General features: G+C 47.8%; 1 protein-coding gene across 6 annotated transcripts in view; it reads left to right on the top strand.

Annotated features, from left to right (window-relative positions):
- Nucleotides 1-1,606: 1,606 nt before the first annotated feature.
- The window catches only part of eya2 (EYA transcriptional coactivator and phosphatase 2), a 44,751-nt gene continuing 19,616 nt past the window's right edge, over nucleotides 1,607-26,741 (top strand). For 3 of the 6 annotated variants that reach the window (XM_088937453.1, XM_088937451.1, XM_088937448.1), the window contains exons 1-2: nucleotides 10,789-11,122; nucleotides 26,480-26,627. The gene's annotated coding sequence lies outside the window, so the exon portion shown is untranslated. Of the gene's footprint in view, nucleotides 1,640-10,788; nucleotides 11,123-26,479; nucleotides 26,628-26,741 lie in introns of those variants that run through there. The other 3 variants (XM_088937454.1, XM_088937452.1, XM_088937450.1) reach the window with 2 other exon arrangements.

The following is a 26,741-nucleotide window of genomic DNA, read 5'->3' as shown; positions in this document are numbered from 1 at the left end:
TAGGCCAGAAAACAATAGGTCTAGGCCTCGGTCTGTGAGCAGCAGGTTCCTGAGATATCAGCCAATGTTTTCAAATGGGGTGTCAGCGTATTTATTTGCAGTGTTTCTGGGTCTCACCCAAAGCTGCAGCAGAGTGAGCTGCTGTGTTCTCGTCGGCGGCCAGTTCTGTAAGGACCGAGCCTTTCAGTCCAGCCCAGCTGCGTCAGTACTTATGCAGCATCACGTACTTCTCCCATGACCCTCATGCTTGGTGTCTCCTAACACGTTTAAAGGAGCCTGGCGGAAGGGAGAGAGGCCCAAGTGTTTTGATGTCTGTCTTGCTAGTAACATTCCCCTTCTACATCGCACACTGCCACGCAGTGGGCTGACAGAGGGTCGTGGGCAGCCAGGGGAGAAGGGGTTACAGCCTGGGTGCCAACAGTAGCTGGACAAACCCAAAACCATCAGGGACAGCAGATGAGCCACCCCCTGACAGTGGTGGGACAGAGACTCTACGAATCTTAAACCCTGGAGCAAACACGTTGACCTTCTCCAACTGCATCCATTTCCTACCCATTTATAACACCCCAGAGCTGTAACACGAACGTCTGTTTTTGTGTTTTCAAGCTCCATGGAAGTGGAGCTTAGGACATGTTTGGCTGAGATGCTTCATGAGGTTTGGCTGACCGGAGATAGATTTTGACAGGGACTACCCGAGAGTGCTTTTTAAAAAATATATACACATTTTTCGTGATTGAAAACTGTCTTATCTCAGCAATTTAAAATCGGGCACAGCCACGGTATCGGGCTGCTCCTGTTTTAGAGGTTTTATGATACTGTACCAACAGCATGTGGATACAAGGATAAGACTCGTATAAAGAAGCCTACAATGTCAATTAAATGGTTTTGAGATTAAATGTCTTGTAGTAGTGGATTTCTTTTTAATACAGCATACGGCTTTTTTTTCGGGATTCAAAATTGTTTCAGGGCAGCGAAGGGGTAATTCAGTAAGTTCCCCAAGCCTGTTCTAATTATGTGTGGTTTTTTAGAGTGTTCCACAGACAGGGTCATAAACACATGGAGCAGGAGGCAGACCACAGGGTCGAGGAGCAGGGCTGTGTGGCGTGATGCTTCTGCAGCCAGGACACATGGAAACACAAACACAGAAATTCACAGAAACCGTCCCTAATGTTCGGAGGTGGAGGAGGGGGGTGAGAGCCGAAACCGTAATTCCTTTGAAAACAGTGCTGGAGCAGAAAAAAAACAACTTCAAAGGGCAGAATGGCTCCAGAAAGAGACTTCTGAGGATCTGGAGCTCAGGGGGTTTTGGGTAGGGGAGAAGCTGTTATAAAAGTTACTGTAGTAAATGTTCAGTCTGGCTATGCTTCGCCATGGTGGAGGTGTGGTTACCTTGCAATATCTGTCCAGGTGTATGCAGCAGTTATATTAGAGCTTCCTCTTTCGAAGGATACAGAAACGAAGAGGACCCCGGCCCCACCTGAGCCCCCCCAGGCTGGCGTGTCCAGTGACGCGCCGAGGAGAGCGCAGAGCCTGGAGCCAGCAGGCACAAGGGCAGGAAACGGCACATTACCTCACCTGGCTTCCCCCCGCCTTCGCAACCCCCAGCCTCCTCGGGCACAAGGCACACCTGAGACAACAGGTATGGGTTACATCCAACAGCTCTCCGCCTCGGCCCTTTCCCCTCCCGTAACTCATCCGTCTTTCACAGACGCTGGTGTCTCCCGTGCACGCCAGCCTGGGGAGCGGCGATTCTCCCAGAAGGCCAAAGGGGTCCTATCAAGAATCCCACCCCTTCCACACACAGCCCTCCGGCCTCCTTCAAAACTTTCTTTAATAAACATTTAAGCTGCATCAAAAAGCAGTTTTAACACATTTCCTCTTTTATATCGTGGAGAAAACATGAATTTCATTCGGAGCAGATGGCTTATTCATGAAATACTTTATATTCAGACATAGGCTCCAAACAAGGCATAGACTGAAGAGATATAGGATTTTTTTCTGATAATACTGTTGGTGTATCTATTTTGCCTTTGCCAGTGTGATGTGCACATTGGAAGAATGATGACCAAGAGAGTCCCTCCGATCAGTTCTGTCTGTCCCCCTTGTTAACAAGGCAGTGATGAATTTTTAACGTCCCGGGGGGCAGAGGTGTGGGGGATGTGACAGTCCAGCTCGATATTAACGCAGTGCAACCCAAGTGGTTCAACCCACCCTGTCAGGGACACCAGAAGGCCGGCCTGAGGTGCCTTCAGCTCCAGGAGAGAGCACGGACACCTCTGAACTCCCTGATCCACACAGACATATGTATGTCTTGCTCTCTATTGATTGGAATTGCTGACACATTGTAGCATTGATTTCCGAGTCCTTAGCAAATTGCATTGGGTGTGTAATATTCTTAGGATGGTTTTGGCTTTTGAAAACCTGCACATGATTACTACTAATACTACTACCATTATTTGGGTAAGACAAGAAGTGCAGAGAATTTGTAAATTATTCACTAAATACGTGTCACAGGATATGAAGATATAGGTATGGTAGCAGTTCAAATCAAGTTCGTCAATGCACTGTTCTATAGCCCTCAGACTCATTAATGCACTGTGCTGTAGTCCTCAGACTCCTCATGCACTGTGCCATAGTCCTCAGACTCATTAATGCACTGTGCTGTAGTCCTCAGACTCCTCATGCACTGTGCCATAGTCCTCAGACTCATTAATGCACTGTGCTGTAGTCCTCAGACTCCTCATGCACTGTGCCATAGTCCTCAGACTCATTAATGCACTGTGCTGTAGTCCTCAGACTCCTCATGCACTGTGCCATAGTCCTCAGACTCATTAATGCACTGTGCTGTAGTCCTCAGACTCCTCATGCACTGTGCCATAGTCCTCAGACTCATTAATGCACTGTGCTGTAGTCCTCAGACTCATTAATGCACTGTTCTGTAGTCCTTAGACTCATTAATGCACTGTGCTGTAGTCCTCTGACTCCTCATGCACTCTGCTGTAGTCCTCAGACTCAGCAATGCTACGGGCTGTAGTCCTCAGACTCCTCATGCACTCTGCTGTAGTCCTCAGACTCAGTAATCCACCAGGCTGTAGTCCTCAGACTCAGTAATGTCCTCAGACTAAATTTTCACACAGCAAACTGCATTCTGAAACACTTGATATCTCAGCTTCCCAGTTACTTCCCTTGCTTGAGTGCAGCGTGTGAAACACTAAAAACACCTGAAAGGTGACGTGTGCAGAAGATGATCTTCTGCGATGGGGGGGCAATGCCTCCTGGGACTCTGGCATGCGATTCGTGGGCCCTGTGCCCTGTGCCCTGCCCTGCCCTGGTGGCTCCTCCAGCAGCTGTGGGTGGCACAGTTTGTCTGCAGCTGCCTCTGACCTCATGCTGGGTGGGTGTCCTCTTGCTCGAACGGCAGCCAGCAGGCCCCGTTTCACTTCTGCACTCGTAAAGGAAAGCTATTGCTGACTCTCTGTAGCACTGCCAGGACAATGCTCTGTAATGTATCCTGCATCTGCAATTGTAATTAGAAGGGGCTAGATTTTTTATTATATACGCTCGTGTTTGTGGTAGATAAATGACTGATTCGTCCAGCCGAGATTCTAATGTCAATGCGCAGTAAGGAAAATGTACCATTGTGGTCAACACCTGCAAAGCCGGGACTTGCGTGGACGTGGCACAGAGAAAAGTGAAAACAAGACCTGCTCCATTTCCTTCACTGGAGGAGAGATTTGGAAACTGAACAGAGCGAGTCTGGGGAAAATATCAGAAACATTTTGGTAGAAAGAAGGAATTGGGCTTCTGGCCTGGGTTTATGGCACTGAAGAATACAGAACGTTACATTCGCCTGTTGCCACTTCGTATTTTCTCCCCAGATATTAAGCTTGAGGTTTGAGAAGCTGTGGGGAAAATTCCACACCCCTTGCGAGTAGCACACACACAGCGTAATAACACTCATCTGCCAGTAAGGGGCAGTGTGGAGCCGGGAGAGAGACTCATCCTTCACATGCTCTGTCGCCTCGTGCCGAAGTGCAGACCTGTTTCGGTACTGTGAAAACTGCGGGTCTGTCGGAGGCAGAAGCTCCAGACACCGTTCTTCCTCATAACAAAGTTTTTTTTTTCCTTAAAAAAACTTGGTGTTGTAATCGTATCGGGGCCCCAAGCAGCAGAGGCAGGGCCTGATTCCCAGGGGCTGCCAGCGTATGTTCAGGAGGTGTCTCCGGTGAGGAGTCAGCCCCTGACAGGCCGCCCCAGGCGAGTGAAACTGGAGAGCAGAGCACTGCTGTAAATCAACACATCTCTCTCCCCGCCTGGGCACACGCTGGGGGGGTGAGGGGTTGGGGCGGGGGTGGGCTCTATTTCTGTACCCTTTCCATATACACACAAACACACACACACGTGCATGTAGCTAACTGCTAGGTAAGCAACAGACAGCTCACTGCTCATTGCTGTATTAGATTTTTGTGTTTTTATTAATTAGGAGCTATTACATCATTTCTGACAGAAGTGCTGTATATGAAACATGACCGTGCGTGCATAAAGACACAGAAGCCAGGTATCTGAATATGCAGAAAAACACAGCCGGTGATCATTTTTGCTGCAGTACAAACAGTGTATATATTACAGATATTACAGTATGAAATTTTTACAGCTATAAGGTGACAGATCTAATATTAATGAACCTTCTTTTTTACCTTTTCCTAATATATATATTTTTTAAAGAGAGGTTGCCCACAATGTGAGCCCAAAGGGTTGTTCAGACTGTATCTTCAAAGGGATCTGGCAGTAATCAATGGAGCAGGGAGTCTGTTGTCCTTGTTGTTAGTTGTGGTGCTGGAGATTTTTTTAGCTCACCACCGAGAGGAAAAAGGAAGCCAGCCACAGAGTTTGCCTTCCAGTTCCAGTGCACCCAGAATCATTTTCATGAGATGTGTTGGATCTGTGGAGACGTAAATTTGACTGCTATCAAGAGAAGTAAACAGACGTGATGGTGGTATAAAGAAGCAAGTTGCATTTGGGGCTCGTCTTTGGTTTTGTTAATAGTAGTGGTGTTGGTGGTTGTTTTACATCTTTTCTTTGTTTCCCAGAGCCACTTAATTTCAAGCAAATTATTCGAAGCAAAATGAATTTGAAAATGCATGGAAGCACTTTCACACAACACCTCCCTGACCCTCTCTCCGAATGATTTCGGTTTTCACACGGGCTCATACCTAACAGGTGATCCCTGGTGCAGCAAAAAGACAGCAAAAAGCATGATTTCACTCAGCATATTTCCCACACTGTCTCTTCTGTCAGACAATGGCCGGGCTGTGTGAAAGAATTCCATTCAGTCACACTGTCCCGGTGATTGCCTGTAAGTGTGTCTGACACGCCTCTCTGACACGGTGCTGGACGAGTCCTGCGGCCCAGCTCACACTAGTCTGCCGTGGGAACTGTGCAGCTCTGCTGTGAACCAGCTGTCCCACCTCTCTGGGACTGCTGCATGCAGGTAATGGGGCAGTGCAGTGCAAACTTTCAAGCCAGGCTGAAATTCTCACAGGAGCGTTCTTCTTGAACCAGAGTGACTAGAGATGACCTGGGTTTATTAGGTTACATTGCTAAATCTCATGAATCAGGAGACATAGACTGCACTGTCACTCACTCACTCACTCAGTCAGTAAAATAAACGCATCCCCAACAGTAAGTGCAGATTACTCCTGCTCCTTACGATCTTGTGTTCTTTTTAATTGCATGTGCATAGATACAAGGCTGGAAGAACAGGATGAATTATAGGAATTCATATTACTTAGCTCTGACCTTATTAAGGACTCATCAGTAGACGATAGCTAACATTGATAAATTAAACAGACATATGAATGAATAAAAAGATTTTATGTTTTATGAATTATGAATTGTTTAACTTAACTGCAAATCTTTTAAGGTTTGACTGCAAAAACCAGACTGACTGTAACAAAAAACATTCTTCTCCTGCCTCACAACAGTTGAATTGAATTAAAGGCTGGATTGCTACAGATCAACAGATCAGTCATTCGAAAAACACTTTTGCTGATGTTTTGTTGCTGTGGGGCTGCAGTTTAACGTTCACATTTTCAGCGTTTCTACCTGTCTAAATGACAGGTGTGTGAGAAGTGCAATAAATTAAAAATCGGAGGGAGGAATGACTGTGGGTGATTGAAACATCCTGGTAACTGACAGCCTGTCAGACGTGCTGCAGTTTTGCAGCGCTCTGTTTATGACAGCATGTGGTGTCAGGCCCCCAGGCCCTGCTGAGAGAGAGGAACTCTGCAAGCAGACCTACTGCAGCCCCGAGGCTGATGGGGGAAATCATAACCACTGCAGCAGTGAGTTTGTGAAGAAGGCATGCAGGCGGAAATTGAAACAGCAAACGAAAGGTCTGTGAAACATCTTCTTCTTTTAGTGCGTACTATGCTTGTAGAGCTTACAGAGTTGTACAGCAGGGTTTGACTTACACTCCGTCTTTCCATAGAAAAGAGCAGTGGAGAGTCCCAGTGAATTAGTCATGTGTTTTTTATAGCTTTCTACATGTCATTCTGCGGCAGTACCTGAGAGGACTGCATTCTGCAGGGAGCAGGGCAGCGGGGCCGCTGAGGAAGGGAATATCTCATTGTGTGAGATTTCTCCTCCCTCTTTCGGGAGACTCAGCGGACTTGGCGTTGGGGACACCTTTCCCATACTGCCTTCTCACAGAGATAAAAAGGAATGACCACGACCGCGGTAAAAGTTAAAAGTAATAAGAAGTACAGCTGAGGTTGAAGTTGTCTAGAATTTCTTCCCTAAAAGTGAGTTTATATCCAAGGTTTACGGTCTGGAACATCTGTTATAATTTCTGTTAAATTGAACTTTTATTACCCACGCATTAAAGCTACAGCAATGGGAAAAACACATGGTTACAGTCGATCGTACAACTGCAGCTTTTATGATGACGGGTGAAAATTGAACCAAAGGGGGTCCTCGGCGTTATAAAATTAAGGAAATCATTTCCACATTCCAGCCAGTGAAGGTAATAGAATGAAGTGGGCAGTCAATGCCGAGAGACAGAGAGCAGCTTCTGAAAGTCTGGGGACGCTTGCTTCTGGACCTTTGCCCAGTGCTGGGGTACCCTAGGAGCTGGCCTGCAGGTTCTCAGGATGAGAGCCACTCTGCTCTTCCTGTTTTCTAACTGTTAGTAGCACGGCTGACATTCAGCATGGATTTCATGTTGATTCGAAGTTTCAGACTGGGGGTTGATTGGTGAGAGAGATGTTTTATAACCTCTCCCTCTATCAATGTGTAAAGATCTGAGTAAAGGTTTACTGTGCTGAATGTGCTACAGTACATCGGCTCTTTGACCACAAGTTCCTGGTATTGTTTTAAGACCGAAGGACACGTAAGAGCTTCTGTGCATTTTATTGTGCTTTCATGGAGACTTGTAGGACATGCCATGATTGTTCTGGGCTTTGCCGTGCTATTGAATTAACTTGATGTATCCTTGATTCTTCCATGAGTCAGTGTGGGGCTCAGGTTAGAGCAGAGAGCCAGGAAGGAAGGAGGGCTTGAGGCTAAAGTTGACCAGAGAGGCAGGAGGGCCTGAGGTTGGAGCAGATGACCAGAGAGGCAGTGTGGGGCTGAGGTTAGAGCTGACCAGAGAGGCAGTGTGGGGCTGAGGTTAGAGTAGAGAGTCAGGGAGGCCGTGAGGTTAGGGCAGTAGGCCAAGGAGGCAAGCTGGGACTGAGGTTAGGGCAGAGAGCCAGTAAAAAGAGGGATTGTGTCAACGAGGGTTTCTGAGGTCTAGCAGTGACGAGCTGCGCAGGCAGAGCAGAGCAGTCTGCAGCTCACAGCTGAGGAAGAGGCCGGTGTGATCTCGCCGTGACACGGTGCTGTCATGCTGTGGCTAAGGACGGGGCTGCTTTTTCAGTGACTGGCGAAAAACTACAGACTCTGCCGACAAACACAAGTCAACAAGTCTCTGCTGCCTTTCTCACACAACCAAAGAAGGCTCCACAGCCGAAACGCTGTGTTTGCTTTCTTCTCTTTCCAGCAGGGAATAAACCTTTAACTTGTTCCTCTGCAACTCAACAACACTGCAAAGGCGAAATACCCATTCCTGGGGTCCCCACTGCCCTGGAGATTCAGAGATGGGACACTCCTAGCTCTGTGCTTTCTGAAAAGGGCTCCATAGACAAAAGGCTCCTTTATGACTGCAGCAGTGCATTTCTGGGTAACAATGGAATCGGCCCACCTGCCCTGCAAGTGAATCAGAGGCAGACAGGCCCAGCGGATCACATTACTCCGCTGAGCTCCAGATAAAATTACGGGACTTTTCCACGACGACTTTTCTGTTTTACAGGTATTTTTATTTCCTTTAAACCGGCTGGCCGGTGACATGCAGACATGAACGCAGTTTATGGATATCGAGGCGCCAGAGTCCGTGGGAATGGACTGCAGCAGGGCTGGGCGGTTCTGGTTGCGCCAAGATACCAAACAAAAACAAAAAAAAGTCAAACATAATTAAAAAGTGCATTTGTGATTCTTGGCCCTTAAAAGGATAAATAAAGGTACTCTGTCATCACTGCAAGTGCTACTACTACTACTACTACTACTACTGATGATGATGATGTCAATGCCCATGAAGAGCGTGAACTGGCGTCAACCTTCTGTGTTTGTCTTTGGAAAGCAAACAACAAGGTGGCGATGGAAGTTTGTCATAGTTGGCTGTTGACAAGGGGCCTAAGACGTCGCTCTTCTCGGGATGACTGTGTTCCAAACTAACCACCGGGTACAGCTATAAGCCTCCTCGAGTCACCCTTTGACGTTGGAGTAATAGGGATAGTCAAACAACAGCACCTAGGGCTATGTAGGACCGCCTGTCCCAATCTCCTTTTCCGTTCCGTGCGCTCTGGAACCCGGGTTGCCAAGAAGACTCCCGTCGGCTCTCGGACGCGGCGCGGCTCGGCTCGGCTCGGCTCGGCTCGGGCTGCCGCGTTGTGAGTATGCTGCTGCTGCTGCTCCTGCTGCTTCTCTCCAGCTCGAGCAGGCTGAGCCACCGCGAGCCGGGCGCGCGTGTGCGGGGCGGCCGCGTCACCGCAATTAAACACAAAAACAAGTTTGAAGTCTAATCTGCCCTAAAGGCTTAGGAGACTTTCAAGACAATTCAGAGGAGCAAGGAAATTCTATATACCTAGCTCAGGACACAATTTATAATAATAATAATAATAATAATAATAATAATAATAATAATAACGTTTATTATCGTAGTTGTTTTCACTATTATTTGATATTATAAATCCTGTTGAAGAAACGGAAACCTGAGTTGGTACGTCACAATTTGAATGGGCTTGAGAACGAGCAGGAACAAACAAATTGGGGAGAACAGTCCTCCTCAACTTGTCAATCATGGAGCGTTGCACAATACGCGGCTTTAGGCTGTTCGGTGGTTTCTGTTGGGCGGAAACGACACATCGCGGACGGGCCGAGAGGCCGCCGTTTCTCTCTCTGCGCCTTCTGGGGCTTCGTCGGGTCACAGACTCTCCGGCATGTGTCCTCTTGCGCTTTCCTGCTGAAACCCGAACTGTAAATTGCAAACCCAGCGTGATCGGCGACACGTTTTAGGGGCTTGAAGGGGACCGAGACTCTTGCGAGCGGCTTGGTAGCTGCCAAGGACATTTCAGGAAATGCGAGTAACCCGAGAGTTTATGTTGTGTGTACAGTACTGTAGTTTTCCCCCCTTTGTTCTGTATTTCACGATTTGGGCAAGTAAAAACAGAAAAACCCATGATCCAACCGGCGGAGGTTTCAAGACGAACACGAATTGTCTGGCAAGAAAAAAAAAACACCTTTATCGTGAAGGTTATAAAATCACGGCAGGTGCTCTTAGCAAACGTACAAATAATTGATCGAATTTATCCTTTATTGTGGATGTTTATTGTAAGGCAAGCAAGGCCTGCGAATCCTTATTATTGAACTTTTTAAATGTAATACAAGGATATGAAAAACCTGGTTGTTCGCGATATTTTTTTTTTGTTCCTGTTTAATTCTTCAACCAGTTGTTATCGACGGATGTGTTTGCACACGGCGGCGATCCAACACACAAGGGTTACACACATTAAGGGCTTGTTGTGTAAAATAGATGTATGCAATCGAAATCTCTGCTTCAAGGGGTTAAATAAACGTCATTAGAGCTCTTGCTGATAAGGTACAATTCAGACAAAACGTGTCAGTGCTCTGTGGGCCCCATCGTCTGATAACATTCACTCAAGCTGTGGGACTGAGAGAGCGCTCGATTCACTGATGGCTCTTCAGTGGGTTAATTATATGGGTGTCGTTCAATCGCCTGTCTGAAGTGCTAAAGAGTTTGTCAGCAGCGTTTTAAGTGGCTAGCCAGTGGTCAGTCTTTTCACCTCTGGGTAAACACCGCTGTCGGGGGAGCGCTCAGTCGATCAAGACGCGAGGGGGTGCCGGGAGTGTCCGGGAATGAGCCCTTCTGCACCTGGCTTCGGCTCTCGAGTTGGGCAGGGGGAAGAGAAGCCGTTATTATCTAATTAACTGTGCGCTGCACCGCACTTAAAGCGGTCGCCTCACCCCCCCCCCCCGCACCCCGCACCCCGCACCCCGCACCAAACTGTCCTAGCCGCCACCCTCATAGAAAGACACACTCGCACCCACGCACGACGGTTCGGGGGGCTTTTCAGAAGAGGGGAAGGACGCGGAGGGAGCGAGGAGGAGGGGGCTGGGTCTGGGGATGTTATTTAGCCTCAACTCCCCCGCTCGCCAAACCGCTCCTGAAGGTGTGTTCGAGCTGCGCCGCCTGCCTGCGGTCTCTCCGCCGAGCTCCGCACGGATGCGCTCTTGGAGACGCGTGAGGCGTGAGGACTGACGCGACACCCACAGCCACCGAGCTCAAACCACGAAGGACGCGTGAAGCGCCGGGTCACACCTCACGCTGCGAGTCCGTTCAGAGCTCCTCTTAGACGCAGTGTGGTTTCAGGACAGGAGTGGACGAGCGACTGGACATCGTTTTTGGACACGCTTAAGTTTCCTGCGGGGGACGAAGTAGCGCCGAGTGTCAGCGCCGCTCGACTGAAGGGACGAATCACCGAGGTCTTTTTCCTTCTGGATTATGGTAAGTGACATGTTTTTTTTATTATTATCGAGGCACTCCTAATGGAAACCATCACCAATTCACGCAACAGAGATCTGTATGTTTTCGTGGATCGGTTAAATAGATAATATAAAAGAGAACAAAGACTAATAAGCGACCTGTGGATGGAAAAAAAAAGAAAACGGACCCGACTCCGTCTATTATCTGGGAACAGTCCAAAAACCGCTGTGAGTGTCTTCGCCGAAAACTTCACGTTTTTCAACCGTGCTGATTGAGAGACGACTGAAAACCGTTTCTCACCCTGCCCTTTACGTTTTAGTGTCTGTAAAAATTCTTCGAACAACACGAAGTAAATAATGACAACGCATGTAAAAAGTACTCGCAGAAGTTCAGGCCAATCAGAAAAGGGGCGCAGGAATCATGATAGAGGGTTTTTGTAAAAAGCTTACAAAATCTTAAGCATGCTGTAAAATCTTTAACCTGCTATAATGACAAAACATTGAACATGCTATAATTTGTTATCCTTAATAACAAACAAAATATCCTTAACTAATTAACAGCAATGATAATATACCGGCTATGAAATAGCGTTGTGAAAACAGTCACATCGCTGTAGTTTGCCAGATTTTTTTTTCCTGAAACAATGCTGTTTTGATCATTTGAATTTCACATTCTTTCTTAGGTTCGATTTTATGAAATTAGCTCCAGTTTGGTATTTGATCCAGATTTTCAAATTTATTGCGGGGTCTCGAAATATAAACTGCAGTGTCATTTATTTCCGTATAACTTAGTCTCGTGGTATTGTAAAAAAATACCTGCTAATCCGTTTGACCTTAATTCTATCATCTAAAATTTAGCTCTCGTGTAAAATTAGGGCTATTAATACTGTTGCGTATATATAAGAAACGTTACGCAAATACATTATCTTTAAGATTTTTGTATTTGCTTACAGGAAGATTACTTGAGCCTCGTAGGTATAAATTATTTTTCAGAACTGTGTAATTTAATTTAGGATTTGTTACTTTTTGTAGGAAGACCTCAAATACTATTTTAATCTCGGCTCACGAGCAAAACAAGACTTGTGATGTTTGATTTGAGACAAACATATAGTTCATTAACATTTTCAGTTGTCTTGACTCTTAAAAGGCAACCACGCCTCTATACAGTATACATCCGTGTACCATTGTATAGCTAAAACGTATGATAAATACGCAAATAACGTAGGCCTATATATAAAACATATTTACAAAATTTACCGTTAATTAAAGGAAACAATTTTAGCCCGAACGATCAAAAATCTAGTACACTGAATGGAAAACGAAGAAAAGTTAAAAAAAAAAACATTTTTTTTTTACCAGAGTTCATTTCAATAAACCGCGAAATGATCAAGTGGTCACGAAAACTATTAAAACTACTTTTACTTTCCTAACGAATTCCAAATATTGACTGGGAGATCCGGTGATGTAATTGAGCATTTTGTGATCCCTTAAAAACTGATTTTGAATAAGTCTTTTACGAATTTACTAAGCGAAATAAACTTGCTCGGGTTATTGTGAATATTTAATAAAGTGTGGCGTATACTATGTGGCGAACCGTGTTTCAAAAACATATTTAGAATTTGTCTTTGAAGACTAAACCTTTAATAATGCCTCCTGAAATTAACTGAATACAAATGCCTCTTTATGGTTTAGCACTGTAGAGCCTTTGTCCAGGACTATATAAATTTCAAACTGATTTATAAAGCTTGCGTAAACACTCAGCTTTCAAGTGTATTGAATCGGGCGCTCACCAGGGCGGTCCCTCGGTGTAGCTCCTCGCTAGCTCCACAAGTACGGGATTTTAATATAAATATAGCTGAACTCTGAGCAGGGCATCAATACGTGTATCTTGGCTATATACTGTACGGCGAAGGCCACACAAGTCAGTGACCTGAAATGGTGACAGCTCAGTTTCAACTAATCAATTAAATCATTTGCAAACGTTCAACCTACCTTAGTTATGGTAAGAACATAAAATGGGTTAAGAGTCCTACAGATGGTTAAAAAGTTCACTCAGTGCTGCATGGAAATGAGGGACAATTTCAGCAGGACTTCACGTGAATCACCGTAATCAGTGCTTATCCTACACACATGCAGGAGAGTTTCTTCTGGTTTGCAGCTTCCATAAGCCCGCATGAGAGGTGGGAATGAGTTTTCCAGTTCCTCTGATCCGCCGTGGAAGTCGGGCCTGTGATACTGCCCCGTTCAGGCACAGGCCTGCCTGCTGCTGGAAGATGCGGACCGAACTGAGGGCCGTTTGGAGAGCCCCCCGGCTAAGCGCTTTTCAAGGGAAGCTGTTCACATTCCTCCAGGAGCCTCTGTGGTCCCCATCCACAGATCACTTCAGTTATTTGGCTGAAAGAAGCCCAGCACCTTTGGAGGAGCCCTTCTGGTGCGCTCGTCGTACAGGGAGTGTCGGTGAGCCAGCGCAGAGGGCGAGCCGTGTGTGAGCAGGGGCACGGCCGCTCGCCTGCTCGCCTGCTCGCCTCTCGCTGTGGTGTCTTCACAGCCTCCCCGGGACACCGGGAAGCAGGGAAAAACTCGGAAGCCCTTGTCCCTTACCCTCCGCCAAACCTTATCTCATTAATTACCCTCTGAAGGGTCTTTTTTAAATGGAAAAACATCACAATTTTCCACGTGTTTGCTCTTGGAAAACCTTGATATATGCAGCGGCCATATTGTGACTAACAATATGCTTGGCTAACCAGACATTTCAGACCATCTTACTCTGTTCCAGGAATAAAACTATATATATTGCATACGTGCTTAATTGGTCCTAAATTATATTTATCACAGAAGGCACAGAGCTCTTGTTTCTATTGATTTCTTGACTGTAGCCTGCAAGTTTAATGTCACAATAAAAACACTTTTGGAGCAGTTATACATATACATACCAGCCAGCATATTTTTTAAATATACATTTTCTGAGATTTTATGTGTAGTTTTGCATGTTGTAAAAAGCCTTCTGGGATGTGCAAGTTTCACCTTTGTGTGCCACAGACCGAGACATGGCTGAGGGATATGAATGAATACTTGTAATAATAAGAAGAATTAACTTTACTTGATATAGTACTTTCAGGAGCAATCACCTCAAAGCGTCTGAGATTAAGCAGACAGAGCGAGGGATTAGTGGATCTGAGTGTGCTTTTGCCAACCTATGAACGCCTGTTGGAGGAAACGTTTTAAAATGTCTGCTGAGAATCCCTCCCTTGTTTACTGGGAATGTATTTGAACTGGGATAAAAGGAAAGCGCTGTCAAAATGAGCAAGTACAAAATGAAACATAGCTGGTGGCTCCTGGTTTCATCTGTCTGCGTTGAAATGGCAGGGGCCCACCACCGACAGTGTCCGAGCTCAGCCCTGCAGCGGCAGCCCCCGAGTCTGCCAGCAAGACCCCTTCAGGGCCGGGAGGAAACGGATCTGGCTGGTATTTTTATTTCGGTGACGGAGGACCAGCAGAAACTTGAGTTTTTCCCCTCGAACGTGAGGGAAAACAGCAGGTCCCTGTGGACCTTATAAGATGTAAGTGTTGTTCCCCAAAGTGGGAGGCAGCCTGAAGGGCTGTGTGGGTGATTATGATTTAGCGCTCTCTGAGCCGAAAGCACACTTGCAACAGAGGGACCCTCTCGAGCAGGAGTTTTTTCAGAGCCCTCTCCTTTCATTAGTTCGTATAACTGAGCCTAATAAATTGTGAATAAAACTCTGGGCAGGGGAATGGGCTAACAGGGAGAATTCCCCTTCCTGTACTAAGAGCCCCCCTCCCCTAAGAAAACATGAATTAATTCCTGAATCTTCTGTAGCCAAAAGGTTTCTGGAATGATAAATATTTTCATAGGAAGCAGTGTTCTTCCTGACTTTATCTTGGCCAAATACATTATTCCACCACCTTCCTCAACTCTTCTTTCTGTGTTTTCTTTGTGGCTCTCTGCCCACTCTGTGGTGCGATAAGGGCCAGAGTGGAGAACGTGCCTTTTGATCGGCATGTTCGAGGAGGCGTCCGGCTGGGTTTATAGCTCACCGTAAAGTCTGCGTTTTTAATTGTTTTTTTATTTGCTTTTAACCTTGACCATACGTAACAAGTTTACAGTGTAGTCATCTTTCAAAATGCAATAACATGATAGTCCGTCCGTAGAAAAGTAAATAAAACGCACAATACACAAGTTATGGCCTGTAGGGAGAACTGTACAGCGCTCCAGTACTCAAACCAATAAAAACCAAATAAAGGGATCAGGAGGGGAGGCCTTCAATGTACATCCAGAGGGGTGACCAGATCTCCCAGAAATACTCAAATTCCCAGTGGAGATCATATGTCAGTTTTTCTCGGGGTAGAAACACAGCTTCTTGAGAAAGCCACGTTTCGGTAATCCGCTCCCCAGGAACAGACCGTAGCGGCAAAGTACACTGCTCTGCGAAGTGAACGGGCGTGGAGATTAAACGCTCCGGATCCCTGGCACATTCGACTGCAAGTCTGCAGTTTTTAAAAACCGTGGGACAGTTCATGAGCATTTTGCTTTGCCGTCCTTTTGCGTCACAAAGTCTTCGCTGGGATGAGCCCCTCCTGCAGGCTGCCAGGACCAGAGACAGGACCAGCCCTGACGCAATACAAACATGTATAAACCTGCTTTCACTGCTTGAAGGTGAGCGCAGGGCTCCGTGCACACCGTCTGGAGTCCCAGTAGTCTTTCTCAGAAGGACCAAACAGGGTCGGGACACAGGACTCTGACATCACAAGCAGCCTTCTTGAGTCACATGGTCCATAACGGAAGCATATGGTTTACGGGATTTGACTTCTTAAATTAGTGCTCTTTGTTGAATGACTCTGAAACTTGCAGGACCTAGGTGCTCCAGAACCGGGCTTTGTGGCCTCTTACTTACTCCTGCCCAAAGAACCAGATTCATATCTCCTGCAGGGCTTGCAAGCGTCTTCAGAGATACACGTCCACCTCAATGCCTGATTGCGCAACATACTGTAAGAGCGTTTAGGATATTTTCTAGCGTATGAGGTTTTTTTAAAAAAATTATCTAGATCTCTTTGTGCAAATTTGACGTAATGTGAGTCCGATTAGAGTGATGATTGTTATACAGGATCCAAAAAAGAATTTGGTTAAGGAGTGAGTGAGGAGAAAGGTGTTGCTATACTTCACAAGTGGAAGAAGGGAGCTTTTAAAATGTGGAAGGGTATTTGTTTTTCTAAAGATGAGATCTACCTCCAAGAAGTGTTCTTGTAATTGATACAGCTGGGGGTTTTTACTCTCTGGGCAGATAAATAAATGGGCCTTCAATTAAGTAAGTCTTGGCTGGTATTGTGGGAGACGGGCTACCAAGCAGAGAGAACCTTTTTTCCTGTCTTCCTGGCTGTTGGCCAGAGGAGAGAGAGCCTGCTCAGGAGGGGCTAGGAGACCTTGAGTATGATTCGCTGGAGCAGTTTCTGTGCCACTGTGATCTGATACTCCGAAAAGCCTCTTCTAGCCTTGCTCTTTAGCTAAGGCCAACAAAGCGTTTCTTTTTTTAAACAAAAAAATAATGCACAAAGCCATACATATTTCTGGCTTGCTTGAGCATACTTTTTTTGCTAGATGCGGTCTTTAAATAACCAGTGATGACTCATAGCTAAGTGAACAGAGCCTTTTGTCAAATGGCTATTTTTTTCTTGTGTCAATATGCTTGTGGTTGGAGTACAGTTTTTCCTTAATAATTATCATTCTGTGTTACATCCTTTCTACCCCATAATCATGCACTGTTTTTCATTAATGAGTTTATATGAGCCATGCATGCACAGACACTGGCAGTGGGGGACCAGGAAGGTGATGGGTCAGTTTTCCCCCTCCCGGGGTTGTTTGTTGCAGGGCCAAGGGGTAAATGAGGAATCTGGGGAAGGAGGGGGTGTGAAATCCTCACCCTAACCTCTGTGCCAAGAGGGCAGGTCTGACAGTTCAGGGAATGGCAGCCAGTCAGTCAGGCAGCTCTGAACACTACCATCGCCCTCGTTTTCTATAACACGATAGGGGTGCGTTTGTACTTGATTTTGTAATATAATAATCAACTTGATTTTATATCGCAGCTTGAAAAGTAATCCTAAAGGCGCTTTACAGTTACGGAAAAAACAAGTTAACAAGGAGAAGAGGTAACAAAACTACAACTAGCACAAGTACAAACAGGGGTTCAGAATGCAGAAGAAGATGCAGGGAGCAGGCCCAGAGCCGGTTTAGTAAAAGCCTTTCCCAAGAAAGATTTTCTGCTGTGTAGTGCTTCTGTGCCTTGCGCTTGTCCTTTTGTTAAAAACAAAGAGGCACATGCATTGCATTGCCAGTATCCTGAACGATATTGAAGGCCCCCTGAGCCAGGAGACTCGCACTCTGTTCCTCGTGGCCTAGAGTCTGCTGGTTTCTGCTGCTACCCGAGTGGTTCATTAAACCATGAACCAAATTATTTCTAGTATTTACGTGCAAAAGCATTCAAATGCAGTTAGTTAAATAAGAGGAACCGTGTAACTGAGGAGGAATTTGAAGCCCTGAGCTAAACTGTTGATGCTTGTTATTTTTTCCTATGCTGGTGTCGCCAGTTATTGCCTTCTGGGGCCAAGCCAGAGATGCAGGACTACGTACTAGTCCTCCTTCTCTCATGCTGTTTTATTTGGTAGTGTGGAAGAGGTATAATTTAAAGGGCTCCTGTGTTACTGAGCCTGGCTCTGTAATCCTGATGCTGCAGGCTAGAGATTGCTAGCCAGCTCTGGCCAGGATTTGTTACTGGTTTGAACTGGGATCACTCTGCCAGGGCTGTGTCCTGCCACCTCAGGTGGACATCAGTGAGGGGAGTGGTCATCCTACTGTAAGTCTTTGTGGACCTTGATAGGTGGACCGGCTGGAGGAGCTCTGAGCACACACGGTGAGTCGCGATGTAAAAGACTCAATTACAGACTGCATATGGAGTCCGTATGGAACAAAAAATGATTTGTGTTTGACGGTGATCCGCGTTTTCAGTTTTTTGATCATTCTGTGTTTCTATCAGGTGGTAGTTTCCAGAGAGCTAACTATTTTAAGGTGTATATTGGATTTAGCATTTGTATAACGTTCTATGGAGCAGTACAATAAGTATTCACAGCATGTCTTAAAGTTGATCAGTTGGAAGTGTTATTACTTCTTGTCAAAGTAGGTGGATGCAGAATATCATTGCTGTGGAAAATAGCAGGTCCCAGTGGACCTTATAAGATATAAGTGTTGGTACTTATGTCTCTGGCTCTGCTTTTAAGTAGTGTTAAATTAAAAATCGAGTGCTCTAAATTGTCCCTTTCCTTGTCCAGTTACATAAGCAGCGAGGGACTTGAAAGTCACTCTAACAGAGCACAGCCCTGCTGCATCAGACTGGGTGGGGGCACGCTGGGGGCTTACCTTCTAAATCCTGCTGATCACATATTGACTTCTCAGTCAGTCATTGATCAATATTATTGATTAGCGGTTTGCGTAAGCAGCAGTGTTGTCATTTGTTGGCAGCTTGTGTGAAACAGAAAATTGGTCACAAGAGCCTGGAGATCTCTAATTGAGCACCATTGGTCACTGGTCAGTACGGGAGGGGAAACTGCCCAGTTATTTCAGGCACCTGGGTCTTGTGTCAAGGCTGGGGGTCATCAGAGTGCAGAGATCTGGCTGGGAGCTGCACGGCATGTGTTGCCTGCAAAGAAACCAGCAGAGGTTAATTCTGTGCTGAAAAGTCGAGAGAAGACACTCGGTGTTTCGGCTGCTGAGCCTTGTGCAGGTGTCAGGTTGCTCGAGAGCCACAATATTGTCTTCTTTCCGCTTTTCAGAGCGGAATTAGCCGCAGCTCGATCGGTTCGTGTCCGAGGGCTTGTCTTTCCGGGAATGGGCAGCTCTGTGCCTTCAGGTCAGCGGGGCGAGCGGAGGGCTCTGTGCGGCCCGTCGTCGCTCTGTGGGCTCTGTGCGGCCCGTCGTCGCCCTGTCCTGTCCTGTCCTGTCCGGCGTTCTTCCGCAAGCTGGCGAAAAGCGCGGCGCGGGCGAGGTATCCGGGAGACAATGGCGCCTTTGTGCGGGGAGCGGGCGCGGGGGCGGAGGAGGCAGGGGCAGGCCGTGTGGTCCGGCGGAGGTCTGCGCGATAACCGAGGAGGAAACCTGAGGCACTTGTCAGCAAGACTGTTCCACAGAGGTTCTGCACCAGTGAAGCCGAGGGGAACAATACCCCCCCCCCTCCTCCCCTCATGGGACCACTCTGGGAGGCCTGAGGCACTTTCTGAGACACCCCCCCCCCCCCCCGCGCTCCATCCCCTTTTATCCTTCCAATTTAGCTCCAGCCTGGATCTGTCAGCTCTTAACAGCAGACAGCAGCTGTCTCCCAGGACGTCCCCGCTCTCCGGTTCTAAAGCCACACACGCTGGCACGGGCTCCGGTGTCCTGGAACTGCGTCGCATACGCTGTCGGGACCTGAGCAGCGCAAAGCAGCCTTTGTCCAGAATCGTCTTTTTATTGATTTATAGAGCTGTCACAGAGCGGCGGTGAGGGACGGGGCTGTCTGTCAAGTCCTGGCAAGAGGCCATTACTGCTGCTCTCCCACAATGCACTGCAGGCCACTCCGAAACCCCGACCCTGGTGTGCTTTGCCAAACCTTCATTTTTACTGGAATAATGAAAGTGGGAGACCGAGCTCACTCAGTGGAGCTGTGGTGAAGAGGAGGGAAGGTCTTCTGTGGAACACGTCTTCTCTGCCCATTGTTGGGGATTGCCAACTGTATTAAATCATTATTGTGCCGAATGTACTGGATAACTGGATTTTGTTGAAATACCTGTTTGGGAGCCAAGATAGGTGGTTACCTGGTACATACAGACCCCTCTGTCTTCTTTGGTCATTCATAACTTCTCCCATGCAACACCTGATTGTTTAGAAAGGCAGTTTAAAAATCCAGGGCACTGAATTTTAATCTCTTTCCTGGCTGTCTGTTTCTGTACCTTTTTTTTTATATAGTCGCAGACAAAGGCTAGGATATCATATGCACACAAAAAAGAGCTTTTAATAACTTTTTGGCACAGAATATTTTCTGATTCTTATAAATACACAATCTGTGTACGCAAGTGAAATCAACGCTAACAAAGGGCATTTATTTGGGCTCGGCCCTCCCTCAAACCCAGCGCTAGGTGTCTTTTTCCTGGCCAGCGCCTGCCTGTGTCTGCCCAGAGGGAACCAGGTTTGCGGTCTTTCAGCCGGAGAGTGGGGTCGATGGTTTGGTTTCTCCCCAGCAGCAGTCACCTCTACGCTGCTCTGAGGGTTTCGGGTTCTGGATCGTGTGAGTCCAGAAGACGGCTCAGGCTCGCAGTCAGCCCTTTGTCTGAGCATCAGAAAGGAGAGCAGGCCGTTCGGCCCAGCTAGAGTTTGTCTCTTGGTAGTTAATTAATCCAAGGACGCTGACCAGCCTTTTCCTGAAAGAAGCTCGGGTATCGGCTTCAACAATATGACCGGGCAGCTTGTTCTGGACTCCCATAACCCTTTGCATCAAAAAGTGCCTCCTGCTCTCCATTTTAAGTCAACTTCCACACAGTCTGGGAACAGAAAAAAAGAGCAGGTCCCACTCTCTGGTCCCCCCCCGCCCCGGCTCACCAGATGTCGTACCTGAGCCCAGACCGCCATCTGACAGGAGGGCCCCGGCTGCCCTGTGTCCCTCCACCAGCTCGCCCATCTGATCACTCCAGCAGAGGGGAGGTCCGTCCACCACCTGTCCCCCTGCCGCTGACCCTCGTCCTGGGGCAGCGCTTTCTGCAGGGGTGGCGAGGGGAATGTGGGCCTGTGTGTGGTGGCAGATAAGGGAAGCTGTGATCGCGATGTATGCAAGAAAGAAAAGTAGAAGGGTTCGATAAGGGCTCTGGTGCCGTTGGAATTAAAAGGGTTTTGTTGTTCTGAAGCCGTGGAGTGTGAACGAAGCCCAGGAGTGATTCCCAGCTAAGGTTTCCCAGCAGAGGGGAGGTGGACCAGAGGGAAGCTGCACTGCCTCTGATTTTCCTGGCTTCAGCGCTGTGTTTTTGTGCACATCTGTCTTGCTTTTCCACTTGTTGCATCAAATAGGGACAGTTCGTTCTTTAGAAAGACAGTGAGGACAGCTGTGCAGCCTTCCATTAAAAGCTTTTTTTCCAGGGTGAGCCCTGTTTTTTTTTTTTTAGGTGCTTAGGATTCTTGGCTCTGAGCCACTGAACCAGACTGTCCTTTGATGGCTGCTGGGAATCTCTAGGAAAAACCCAATTTGACATGTCTTCTGGGTGCGTCTCTACGAGCAGATAAAGTGTGCTCGCCGCAATAAGTCCTGACAAACAGCTGAGGGTGATGGTTCAGTGGAGAAGACTTCTATTACAAATGACATTGCATCTTGTCTTCAATCTGAGAGGTTCAGAAATGTTTCTTTGACTTGAAGTACATTTTGGTGAAATTCTGGGCAGCAAATACAGTTTCAGCATACAGAAGCAATCCCAGCAGTCTCGGTGACCTGTGTGAGCTGTTTTCTGGTAGTCTGGGGGATTGGCAGTATGCGTCCCTTGTATTACACGTCAGGAGACCACCTTCAAGGAAATAACTGGTCAAAAATTCAGTCAGGGGACACTTTTTGAAATTTAGAATTTGATTAACTAAATTTGTATCTGCGGTCTCTCTTACATGCACAGAGGAGTTTTTGTCCCATTGCTCAGAACCTGTGGTTATGCACACGTCACCCATTGATAAAACGGTTCATACTGCATTATGCTATTTCAGGCTGTTGTCATGACCAGAAAATGCCATGAAACCCTGGACAGACACAGGTTTATTTTGTAGCGTCTCCTTGTACATTTGCTGGAGGGAAAGCTGATTGCTTTTGTATTTTCATCTCTAGAATGTAAAGAAATTGAAATTAAACAATTTAGAATTCGTTCTCGAAGAGCAAACAAGTTCTAGTAATCCTGTTGCAGACACGTCGCGTGTCTCATACCGCCGGCCTTGTTTTTCTGGTGCTGGCAGTCATATCCCTCCAAGTTCGCCACAGGGATATTGCGCCCCAACATCTCCGCGGCTGCCCCCGCCCCCCCCACACCTCCCCTACCCCCACGGCTGCTGTTGGCTTTTAATTACGTCTGAAGATGAGTCCCCAAGAAGCACACAAATCAGGCCTGTCCAAAAGGCACCAGCTCCGCAAGCAGGGGGCGAGCCAGCCGCTGGCTAATGAAATCCCCGGGCAGTGAGGTAATCGTAGAATATAAATCAGCTCACGAGCCCATTACAGTGCCATAATCACTCTCAACATCTGCTGCCATTATACCGTTAGGAGACAGAAAAAAAAGGGGCTCCATAGCCTGTCTTATTTATGACAGGCTGGGTTCAAAGGCTGCAGGCTCTCTCTGCGGCTACACAGCGTCCCAGAGGCGGCTCCGTATTCCGCGCACAGGGCCGAGTGGCAAAGCGCAGCGCAGCACAATGAAGTCCTATGTCTGTTCCAAGGCGGATCGTGTTTAATAAGAGCTATTTAAAGGGCAACCGAACACCTTTCCTTACAAGACAGGGTTGTCTGGGCCGGAATTTTGAAATTAACCCTTTTCTCGTCAGTTCACTATGAAGCAGATCGAACTGAGCTCGGGAGCAGTGGAGTGGAACTGGCATCTCACCGGCTTGGGGTAGAATTGGTTTTGTTTGCTTGTGCGCTTCAGCCCTCGCGCCGAGATTAAGCGGCTTAGTGTGCGCCTCCAGAGCGCCGCACCGATAAAGGTTCACAGGAGCCTGGGATTTAGGAACAGAAGGAATGATGACACGATGACGAGACGTATTGTTACCGTGATCCCACACGTTCTGACAGACGTGTTGCTTTGCTGAATCCGGATGCCGTTCATTTCCCTGATTGAGAAAAGAAAAAGCTGTGTGGGGGCTTGGAGGGCTCTACCCAGCGAAGCCAGGAAGCAAACCTACGTGAGAGAGAGGGGGAATGCAGAATGGAAGCGTTTGCTTCTGCCGTGGAGAAGTGCAGAGTGAGACAGGACAGGTTTCCCACAGCATCATCTCACAAGGGCCCGGGGGAGGCAGGGGGGGTGGGTGTGTCCGAGGAGTGAGAGGGGGCGGGGATTGGGGAGGGGGTCACTTCTGTAGTTTGCCCTCCAGGCAGGAAGACCCCCTCCCTCACCCCAGCCACCAGCACTGCTGCTACAGCCTGACTCTCACACACACACACTCTCTTTAAAGCATGCCAGGTGGGGTTGGATCCATATGCCACTGCTAGCCGCCCTAGGGACTCCGTTTCTCCTTGCTTCGCTGCCAGCTGTCATCTGCACGGCCTTCTGCCTCTTCGTTGTCCTCCCTGTGCTGCGGAAAGAAATAGCCCTTGAGGTACGTACTGATTTTATGGGGCTGGACCCATTTGGACCGGGTCAAGCCGTCTCCTGCTTGTTCAGTTCGCTTGCCTGTTGGAATCGGACCGCTCGTTCGTTCCATCGAGTTCATGGGGCCGCGGAGGATGGGCGATAAAGGGTTCAGGTCGCAGGAACTGAATGTTCCCATTTCTGCTGAAACCCCTGGCGGGGAAAAGGAGCCGTTTAACTGTGGAAAAGATTATACTGTCAGCATGGGGTGTTGTGGGATAGAGCCTCAGGTGTGACATCACCCAGCTCATTGAAACAAACAATAGAGCACTGCTTGCCTGTCTATAGTGATAGCTATACCCAAGCATGGTGTTATGTTCAGTTGGGCTTAAGGGTTTTGGGCAGTTTCTGTATTAGTTGTGACGGGGTTGAAGTTTTTGTTTCCACCTGTTGCCATAGTGAAGAGACTTCTGAGAGAAATACATTCAGTGTGAGAGGCAGTGTGCTTGCAGGGCTGCCACATTCTGTATCACTGCAGACGGCTTCCGTGAAGCTCGATTTTTCAGGGCAGATTTTGCTGTACTTTTTCCTAAAGGCTCCTTCTGGAAGAGTAGCCACATTATTTTTTTGGACTGACACATCTGCCAAAGCAGAGTAGGGGCGGGTGTTGTGCTCCAGCAATCTCGAAGAAGCACCGTGCTCAGAGGTACAAGGTCAGTGTCCTGCTCTAGATATAACCCACAAGCCCAGAGCTCTAGCCACTCCTCCACGATGCCCAACGAAGGAGCCACTCTTGAGGGAAACAAGCGCAATGGCGTTAATACTGCTTTTCCTTGTATTTGAACACAGTTCATATCTTTGTTTGGCCAGCTCTTTTATCCAAAGCATTTGCACCCATTTATACAGCAGGGTATTTTACTAGGTTAATTCACCTCAATGAAGAGTGCAACAGCAGTGTCTCGCCTGGGATTTGAACCCACTACGGTCCAGGGAAGAGCCCTAACCACTGTTCCCCACTGCTGCCCTCACTGCCTAAGAGTTGAGGAAATGAGCTTGGAGATAAAGAAAGCTTTGCACAGAGCAAGAACAGCTTTGTCAAAAACACTTAGTTGATCTTTAACACCCCTCCCTGTGCTCACCACAGCTTCGCGCCTATTGTACTGAGTCCTGCTCTGGTTGAGACATGCTGTTCCCGGCCCAACACGCTTCTCTCACTCTCATTGTGAGCTTTCAGCAGGGCTTTGCCTCAATCAGCTTGATCTCTCTGATTGCCCCAGGCTGCCTCATGTTCACACCGTTTCGCTAATTCATACGTATTTGAATTTGTGTCAGGTAATTGTCTAATTAATCTTCATTCAGGACGGGTGACTTGCATTCCTCTGTCTGTCGCAGTTATCTCAGTCATGTTTTCTGTTCGTTCGTTAACAGACACGGTTGTGGTTTTTTTTCTTACTCTCCGCAGTCTGTTATTTACAGTGAAAACAGTCCGCGATGTTCCGCGACTTAATGCTTTGTGCCTTAATCCCAGCGTAACAGCTCTTCAAATTCTGACAGGGGGAGGAACATCAGCTTGTGAGAAGACTCCTAGGCTCTGAACTCTCTTCTCCAGTAATCCCTCTTTATGACTTTAAAAAAGTTATCCTCTTTGCAGCCTGAAACGTTGGCACGTTCAGAGCACGCAGGTCCTGAATTCTCTTTTCCTTTCTGATATGCCAGATGCGCACGGTTCCAGCACACATCTCTGAAAGAATCATTAAGCAGAGAGCATGCTTTGTCCCCTAGAATGAGCCTGGTTAACGTTTGGGTCATTTTCCTCGTTGAATCGCGCTGAACGATGAAAGACCTGCTCGTGATCAGACTGCGCCTTGCCCGTTACTGGTTTAGTGGGATCGGACTACAGTGTTTAAAGATTTTTTGGGGGGGTCTGTTAGGTTGTGGAGTTCAGCTTCCCCTGTCCTAGCTCTGTCTGTTCCTCCCCCGGTCAGTGTGTCAGTGTCGGCCTTCTGCCAGCTCGGGTCCGCGGTTCAAGCCGCGGTGTTTGGCCTGGCCAGGCTGAGCTAGCCTGAGGCGAGAGCCGCCTGACCCCTCGGCGCAGGCGTCGGGTCGGGTCTGGGCCAGGCCGGGTGGGGGCGGGCGCAGAGAGGAAGAAGGAAGTCGAGTCTGAAAAGCAAACCCTGGCGCCTTTCTAGCAGGGGCTGGATGGACTGCGGACGATTTATCCAGACACACGCTCTCCTCGGCCGACACCAGCAGTTTGGAGCCCTGTGTGGAGTGTGCGGGGAGGCCCCTCTGGTCGGGCCCCTGCTGCGTAGAGGAGGGCCACGTCAGTTCAGAGACCAGCTCGGCTGTCAAAGGGGAGCAATTCTATGGCCTCTAGCCCCCTTCCTCCCTCGAGCTCTCACCCAGCGTCTCTCTCGACAGGTGTTGTTTGGAAGCAAAGTGCCTCGGCGCCCACCTGTCTCTCCCCTGCGCCCCATGTGTCCCCAGGTCAGCGGGGCGCCCCGATCTCTTTCCCCTCGTCGGCACCTGGAACCCACTGTTTGTCTTGCCAGCTGTAGGAGCTGGCACAAAGTCACAGACTTGCGCCAAATTGAAATGAAAAAAGTGACAGCCTCTCTCTGTTTTTGTCTGTGCAGGTGACAACCTGTGCTGCGCTCGAAACGTGTTGAACTAGGACAATGCCGAGAGCGATAAAATGCATCGCCCTTTTTTGGCAAAGCATGTCACCTGACAAGTTTGCACGAACTTTGAGCTGCTATTGTTTTGTAGTTTTGGCGCTAACGACACATTCTTATGTAAACGTCTGTCTCCTGGCCTGTCTCGCACATTCAGGCTTTGCCAACTGTTTACTGATCGCGGTGTGGGTCGTATGTTTGTCGTAGCTGCTTGGGAACAACCACACGCCTCCTCCTTCTTCCCCTCCGGACAGCACAGATCCTGGGGACTCTCTTCTCCAGGGGGAGAGCAGACGGGGGGGGCGGGGGATGTGAAATGAAGATAAATACTCTTAATTAACTGGAGTTTTTTTTTTCAGTGAAACTGAAGGAGCCGAGCACGAGCGCATTTGGAGTCAGTGAAACCAGTTTTGCTACGGAGCCGGGTGAGATTCTAACTGAGGCGTGTGTATGCATTGACCAACACTAACGAAAGCGTGCTCAGAGGAAGAGCACGGTCCAGTTCAGGTGAGCAGAGGGAAAGACGCACCCACCTTTCACTCTCCTCTAGGCCAAGCAAACTGCAAGACCCGTTGTTTAGACTGTTTTCACAATCATATAGAGTGTGTTCACTGGAGGTCA

Source organism: Atractosteus spatula, chromosome 19 (genome assembly GCF_055471065.1).
Source record: "Atractosteus spatula isolate fAtrSpa1 chromosome 19, fAtrSpa1.hap1, whole genome shotgun sequence".
Classification (NCBI taxonomy): Eukaryota; Metazoa; Chordata; class Actinopteri; order Semionotiformes; family Lepisosteidae; genus Atractosteus; species Atractosteus spatula.
This window is presented reverse-complemented; position numbering and strand designations above follow the sequence as displayed.